Raw genomic sequence first — 8,404 nt, 5'->3', positions numbered from 1 at the left:
CTCCCTCCCCCAGAAGTTCACCTTGGGAGGCATAGATTCAGTTCTGGGAACAAGAGATCAAGTGAAATTTGCACAAGAATTCAGATTCACGTCTTTGTGTGTGTGTGTGTGTGTGTGTGTGTGTGTGTGTGTGTGTGTGTGTGTGTGCGCGCACTTGTGTGTGTGTGTGTATTGGAATTTTTTTCACTCTTATCAGTCACACACACAGGGGCCTGGGTACCCCACTCCATCAAAGAAAAATCACCCTTTGAAAGCATTCTCTTTTCATCTTCCTCTTCTTTATCTTTGATTCGGTGGAAAATGTCTTCTAAGGACTGGGGCACGCACACTTGTCAGCTCTAACTTGGCTTCTTCAGTTGAACCCCAGTGTTCAGTATGGCCCTCACCCAAGGCTGAAAAGGCCAGCAGCTTTCTGACACTAAGTCCAGGATTGCATGGTCATTGTGAGAACAGGACAGACCCTCAGAGACACACACTTCTATGGACTCAACTGCTGACCGGGCCATGTCACCTGTCCAGAAGCGACTGATCCGCTCCAACATTTCCATGGCAACACCTCTGGAATGCCATCGCATTTTTCCACTAAGCCCCTCGTCTATGAAGAGATTCGGCTTTGTGATTCATACAAAACCGTTCTATGAAAATAAGCTCTTTAGTTCTATACAGGGATTTAAGGAGCATTTTTTGGATGTTATAGCCACCAGTGATAATTAAAGGAATCATAACATCTGGAGCCAAACACGATCAGTAGAGCACACATCTCTTCCAGACAACACTGCAGTGATCAGAATGAAAAATGACCCCTGTACTGTCCACACCAACACACCAAATAACATTCATTATCAGAGTAATGGGGCATTACTCAATCTGAGTACATTATGACTTTAGCACACTCTAAGATGCTTTAAGCCAGGAGCGCTTCTCCTCCACACCCAGACTGGTCTCGCTCACCCAAATGTGGAGAACAGCACCGGCTTGAACAGCACCGGCTCAGTAAACATTTTCACGGGAAGCTGAACGGGACACATGATCACAGTCGGGGCCGTGGGGATCAACAGATCGGATGAAAAAGAGAGAATGCGGAAAGGGAAATTGTGTGGCCAGCACAGCAGAAGGGACACAAGACTCTCTGATGTGACATTAGCACATAGTCTGTAATTTAGTCACTGTCTTGAAATAAATCTTGGAGCGTTTCCACTTTTAACACACCGAGACTGAGCACAGTCCCTCTGCTGCATCACAGAGTAATAGAAGTCGTTCTACCCGACAGGTTTGTCCGGAGGCCAAATGTTAACAGTTGCAGAAAAGCAAAGCGTCATTTAACCTCCATGCTTTGTCCAGAAACGGAACAGCATCACTGTAAGATGAAGGATCCAGACGGCACCTCCTGCTTTTACCAGGCATGCATCTCATCTTACAAACATCTAAAATAGACAAAAGTCAAACAATGAAAGGCAAAATAGTTCAGAATGATCAATCACCACACGCATAATAAATAAGGAACGCCTGGTAATTGCTGGCTACTAGTAATTGCTATGTAATAACAATGCATGAAGGCTTTGAAGAACTGACCCATGTGCACATAGTTTCAGTGACCATATGACTGAATTACCCCATTATTAAAGCTTTCTGGTAGACAACCCTCATCACAGGGCTCCAGCAGGACTACAGTTTGATGACAAACACATTTCAAATAAATCTTCGTTTCTAATGTCCAAAACTGCCTTTTTATCCTTTTTTTTACCCTTCTATGGGTCCATGATAAAATTACTTAACAACAAAAAACGTTTCTCATCATTTACTCTTTGCATCTTTAGATAAGACTATTTGCAACAAACTAATGATTTCAGGTAATTACACCTTGGAGTTTTTTTTTTGTTATGGTAGTTGCACATCTGCAATTAAGCTAGTTACTATAGCAATAAATTAAAGTTTTAATCCAGTTACTGGAAATCTCTCCTGCACTTGTAGCTACACCGATAAAGGGTTTCCCAGTGGGATTTGTGGTTTAAAGATTTCTAACTTCAGCTAACACCAAATGGTGTAGTTATCCGAAATAATACTACGAATGGACAACAGACCATCGGAAGATGGAAATATGAGGTTTCTGCTTTCATTTCTTCTCAGAATCAGATGCAGAATTTTGAAAGCAGAGCTTCAGATGATCCAGATGTTTGTGGGGTAAAGAAACCACTCCGCAGATCAAGGCAACTACGGATACGCCGCAGATCGGGAACCAATAAGGACATGAGAGAGAGACGAGGAATCCGGATACCTGTCTCGCAGAGCTCCGCCTATAGGTATTGGGACCATGGTGAGTGGAACATTTGAATAATTGGATCTGCTAAAAGCAGCAAGGTGATGACATATTTGACTTTGCTGTTTATTTTTTTAAGAAATTATGTGCAAAATAGTGGCCTTATAAGTATGATGTGTAACACTGCTTAAGGCATAGTAACCTTTAAACATTACATTGTGTTGGTAATGGCACAGAACAGAGGCCTCCCTTTGCATTCAAATGCTGTGTGTCACTATTTGTGCCACAGTGCCAAATCCTACACCTTGAATGCCATCACTGATGACATAATATTTATTACTTAATAAGTATTTGTGAAAAACAGAACCATTTATTACCCAACGGTGAAATTTTTTTTTCAGACCAAGAAAGAAGAAATTTAAAAAGGGGGGGCAGGGTCCGTAGCCTTTGATGTGGCCAGAGGTGTTGGAACAGTGTTTTGCCCCTATCTAAGCCCCCCCTGTAAGTCCCATTTTGGTGCCTTCTCTGTTCTAACACATACATTTCAAACTTATGAAGACCTTATTAATGAGCTAATGAGCTGAGTCATATGTTTCGGGAATGGGTAACAAGGATAACATACAAGGATATTTCTGCCATGCTGGGAACTACCATGTTAGTACATCTCTTGTCCAATGAACATGAATATACATTGTTGATTAAGCTGATATAGTGGGTTTAGAACCAGAGTGAAATTATTAACTGATGCTATTGACTGCTAGGTGAAATGCAATAGAACTTGTTTGAGCAAACATGTACATATTTCCTAGAACAGTTACAGTTCAAGAACTTTGTTCACCTTTCTGTAATAAAGATCTGGAAGACATTACACTGTCTAATTCCAGTAGGCATCTCCATATATGTTTAAATGCCTATGATTTTAAACTGTTAACTGCCCCCCCCCCCCCTCAAAAAAAAAAAGTCACAGGCGGTATGAACAAGCCCTGGTGACCAATCCAAGCTGGTGTGTGTGTGTGTGTGTGTGTGTGTGTGTGTGTGTAACCCTCCCAAAGGCAAGCTTTTACTTTCCGGGCAGGAATGTGCTGATGGGCCACGATGCAGAAATAACTCCCACATTCGCCCCATTTGCCAAGGAAGAGGGAATGCAATTAGCACATATTAGAGAGACTGGAGTAGTGCTGTCAGGACCAGGACTGCAGCCCAGCGCTTCTACTGATCCTGGACCTGTGGCCGAGCCTTAGTGACACACACAAGACACCTGAAATATGTTGGTTGTCATACGTTTTAGAGGAGGGAAGATAGGTTTGCTTTAAAACATTAACATCTGAACTATTTTATAATCAGTGCAATATATTCACTGTATAAAAATTTATTTCAGTTTTAAATTACAAAAATAAGTAACTTGTTTGTTAACCTGGTTGCTTAACCGGATATTTTCAAACCTCAAACAACAAGCAGAAAAACATGTTTATGTCAACTGAACAAGTCAGTTTACGTTGACAACAAGGGGAAAAGTTATCATTATAAAAAGTATTTAAAAGGTTTTCAGTGTTTGTTTAATCAAATATGTTTGCCTTGATCAGCTGTTTATATAAGTATGTTTAATTGTATATGCATGTTTAATTAAATTACTTCATTTAGCCCAGATTTGACTGCATTTATGTGTCTGCAATAAACATGAGAGCAGAAATTTCTTTACTATAGTTAATTTGTGAAGTCTTTAGTCATGTTTAGAATTCATTAATAATTCAAACTACTTCAGAAGACTTTATATTCCAGCTTCATAAAAATTCTACATAAGCAAAAACAACAAGCCAAAATATTTAGTGCATTAAATAACAATGAATTGTAGGCATAACTGCATACACTGCGCTGAATATAACACTTGCATTTTATTATGTTTTTCAAAACCGCATGTGGAAGTAACTACCTGTTAGTAATGAAATAGTAAAAGCATTTTGATAACATACGATAAAAAATGTATATAATATATAATTTAAAAATTACAATTTTCTCCAAGAAGCCGCAAAATAAAACCGGCACCTGACGTGCCCACAGCCTGTTGTTCATTCTCAATCAGACTTTTAAAAGCAAAGACCCGAAAGTCGGATGAGCTGTGACGTTTTGTGCTAAGACCAGGTCGACGTCTGCAGAGCTGATTCTCACCCACAGTCACATTTATGAGGTAGTGGCACCATCCTCTAAGGCATATTGCTTCACCACCATCCCTGTGGAACTACTAATCTGCTCAGGTTCCTGTGGAACAACTGCTCTGCTCTGCCCTGTCAGTTGATCTCCAGAGCTATGTCTGTGTCATCTCTATGCCATCAGAGTGATAATGAGTGTTTATTTTACAGCATGTGCATAGCAAAATTGTTTGTTTTGGGGCGCATGCTAATGGATTACGCCCGTGGCATTGTGTGCTTTTGAAACATCTGAATGAAAATGATCTGTTGCATGTTGTCAAGAAGACTAAATGTGCATATTTGTGAGATGTCAGCACGTTGGAGGTTTCTCTAAAGACGATTCAGCTTTAGATGTGAAGTGATTATGAGTTGCCCAGAAAATTATGTGTTCACTTAGATTTGTAAACACAGCTGCAAAATCCTAGATTGCAGAGGAGTTCCTGTGTTAACATAGATTTGTCTGCATTTCTGTGGTAGCAAGGCCTGAAGGTGATCTGTCTCTCTCTCTCACTCTCTCCCTCTCTCTCTCTCTCTCTCGTGCTCTATTCTTTGTTAGAGTAGCCTGTAGAAACAAGAAATTGCACTTTGAATGTATTTCCTAGAAATGAAACTAAAACAAACTTATGGCCAAATGACACTTTTGTGTGAATTTGTGCAAATTCTTGCAACTTTGCAAACATGGCATCCTATTGGTTAGGCAGGAAAGCAAACTGTCATACCGAGTGTTTCTGCCTTAGGCCTATTTTAAGGTGTTTAATCAAAAGTCAGAATGTTGCCACATAATTGCCAGCTGAGCCTGACATCTCTAACTCACCATACGTGTAAACCAAAAGAGCTTGGCTCTTGAGAGACAGAGAACAGTGATGATAAGTGTGGTTGAATTGTGCGACACCTGGGCTTATAAGGACATTACCCTGCTCAAATCTACTGGACTTCCCTTAGTGGAAACATGCTGCCAATTTCACGCTCAGAGCCCCATGAGTGTGTTTAGTTAATCGAAGGGCCTGCTAATGCCCAGGCTGATCCATTCCACTCTGCAAGGAGCATGTCTTGTGTGGTGTTCCTGTGGTGGTGAGGTGTTGGCAGAGGTGTGTCAAGAGGCACTGCAGTGTTAGCATCATCATGGCATTCTGAGAACTAAACAAATAGCTTACACACGTAAACCGGTCCTCAGCCGCCTTGCCAAACACACCAGCAGTGCCCAAAAATTTATCACAAATGAGATTTTAAAAAAATGTCAAAACACTTAACTTTCAAAATTTTCCAAATGTGTCTTTGTGTCAGAGAAAAAGCATCCCAAAATCCTGTCTGAGGCTTATTACGTCACAATCCCTATGGTTTCCTTCAATAGGAACTCACCAACTGTACTGACTAATTAGATTTCTTCCAGCAATATGATATGCATTTTTTATTTGTAGCTTATCCCTTTTGGATCTGACTCTAAAAATAGATTTCTGTGTCCAAAAATCTGATAAAAGATATCTATAAGAGCAGCAATTACTGCAGCTACTATATGATATTTAACAGGCCATTTCATAGTCTGTTTTTACATCCTACTGTCAAACATTCTAATCAATGAGTGTGAAGTGACATCAAAGTATAAATATTTAAATGGCTACTGAAAGTAAATGACATGAACGTAGTTTAACAGGAGAGCAGTAGTCGTGTGGTGGTAGCAGGCAGTCTGTTCTCCTGTCATATATCTCTCTCACACAAACACACACACAGTGCTTTCTTTTACTGCTAGCTTTCCATTAACCCTAAATCTAGCATATATATATATATATATATATATATATATATATATATATATATATATATATATATATAGGCCTATGCTAGATTTATATCTATATAAATGGCTATATATCAGTGGGGAACCGTCAGGGCCCTCTACGCCCTCTCAGAGGGCCTAAAATATTCTTAAAATATAAATATATATAATTTATCCAATTTTTTTTATCTACTTACAGTTTGACAATCGACATCTAAACATCTATTACAGAAATATAAGCAAATAAATTATTCAACCGTGTCTATTCAATCTGTGTTGGAAGGTTAGGGGTTAAGTGGAAGCCTGTGAGCCTGTGTCTCCCTGTCACGTAGGGCAACGCCCCCTCTCGTAGCTGTCACTCTGGGTTCCCTCATGTCCGTGTTCCCTGCCTGTTTGTCCCGCCCTGCTCGTTGGTTTTGATTTCTCGTTTGTTACCACACCCCTGTCATTGTCATCACCTGCCCCTCGTTAGATTCCTTGTATTTAAGCCCCTGAGTCTCCCTTGTCCTTTGTCTGGTATTTTGTTTGATTGTTGTGACGAAGTTCTTGTTCAGCGTTTTACCCGACCGTTTTGTGTCCCTGTCTTTTGATTCCTCGCCTGTCACTCGTGTTCCCCTGTTTTGTAATGCCCGTGTTTGCATGTTTTTCGGACTGCCCTCCTGTGATCGACCCTGCCTGGCTTTCTGACGATGAGTATGGTATTCCCTTTAATAAATCTCGCTCTTCTCAGCGATTGTGTCCGTCTCCTCGCTCCGTGGCGCAAGCCACGTTACATAATACCAGACCATACAAGGACACAGCGAGAGAGCGAGACTCTGGTAAGTTCAATCGCTGTAATGAGATGTTGGCTGGTTTAATTCGGTTCGACTCTCCGGTATTACAGCGTGAACGAACCAGAGACAGGAATTCCCCTTGCGCTGTGGGTACAGGGGAGTCTCGTCGCTGTAAAAACAAGGCGAAATCACTTTCGGTTTCTAGCTTTAGCGACGAGCTCCCTGATAAGCGCTACGTGTCTGCCCGACTCGACACACGCTACAGGGAGGAGCAACCTGTAGCGCGAGATTCGGGTAGACGGAATGAATGTGCAGACGAGCGTTGGCTTGGCTCTCGGTTGGCTTTCAAAAGCCATTGTGAGCTCCCGATACCTCCGACGAGGTGGAGTCACAATGAAAGCCACCGAGAAGCAGTTGTGTCTGTATGTTCTTCCAGGCGCAGACCAGACCGGGGAAGGAAGACCACGCCCCCGGTTCAGAGCCCCGCCGCCACAGCGCATGACATCGTCGTCCTCCCGGAAGCCGCTCCCCGAAGGCCCCCCAAGAATTTTTTGGGGGGGAGTGCTAGCCACTCAACCCAGGAGTGGCCGGCTCGGACCCCCGGTGACGTCAGTGTGGCGGACACGCCCCCCGATGACGTCAGTATGGCGGACACGCCCCCCGATGACGTCAGTATGGCGGACACGCCCCCCGATGACGTCAGTATGGCGGGCACGCCCCCCGATGACGTCAGTATGGCGGACACGCCCCCCGAGGACGTCAGTGCGGCGACTCCGCCCCCCGAGGACGTCAGTGCGGCGACTCCGCCCCCCGAGGACGTCAGGTCCGGGCCTGTTCCTGTTCCCGCTGCCCGTCGGCAGTCCACGCCGGTTCCTGTTCCCGCTGCCCGTCGGCAGTCCACGCCGGTTCCTGTTCCCGCTGCCCGTCGGCAGTCCACGCCGGTTCCTGTCCCCGCGACCCAGGAGAGGTCGTCCACGCCGGTTCCTGTCCCCGCGACCCAGGAGAGGTCGTCCACGCCGGCTCCTGTTCCCGCTGCCCGCCAGCGGACCCTGCCTGTTCCCGCTGCCCGCCAGCGGACCCTGCCTGTTCCCGCTGCCCGCCAGCGGACCCTGCCTGTTCCCGCTGCCCGCCAGCGGACCCTGCCTGTTCCCGCTGCCCGCCGCCCGGCCGCGCCTGTTCCCGCTGCCCGCCGCCCGGCCGCGCCTGTTCCCGCTGCCCGCCGCCCGGCCGCGCCTGTGTCCCCAGAGACTGTGCTGCCCTCTATTGGGCCTGGACTCTTTGTGCCCCCTGCTCTGCCATGTGCCCCCGTCTCTTTGCCCATGTTCCCCTTGCTCCCATGTTCTGTCCCTGGTTTTGTGTTGGTCCCAGTTCCTGTGTGTGTACCTGTTCGTGTCCTCGTGCCCGTCCCTGTGTC

General features: G+C 44.6%; 1 long non-coding RNA gene across 1 annotated transcript; it reads left to right on the top strand.

The window, feature by feature from the left end:
- The first annotated feature begins 2,109 nt into the window (after positions 1–2,109).
- Positions 2,110–3,920, top strand: LOC143522549 (uncharacterized). The gene is made up of 3 exons (XR_013133051.1): positions 2,110–2,314; positions 2,659–2,758; positions 3,310–3,920. It is a non-coding gene; the product is annotated as an uncharacterized LOC143522549 (long non-coding RNA).
- Positions 3,921–8,404: the final 4,484 nt, after the last annotated feature.

Source organism: Brachyhypopomus gauderio, chromosome 9 (genome assembly GCF_052324685.1).
Source record: "Brachyhypopomus gauderio isolate BG-103 chromosome 9, BGAUD_0.2, whole genome shotgun sequence".
Taxonomy (NCBI): Eukaryota; Metazoa; Chordata; class Actinopteri; order Gymnotiformes; family Hypopomidae; genus Brachyhypopomus; species Brachyhypopomus gauderio.
Note: the sequence above shows the minus strand (reverse complement) of the source record. Positions and strands in the feature narration are given on the sequence as shown.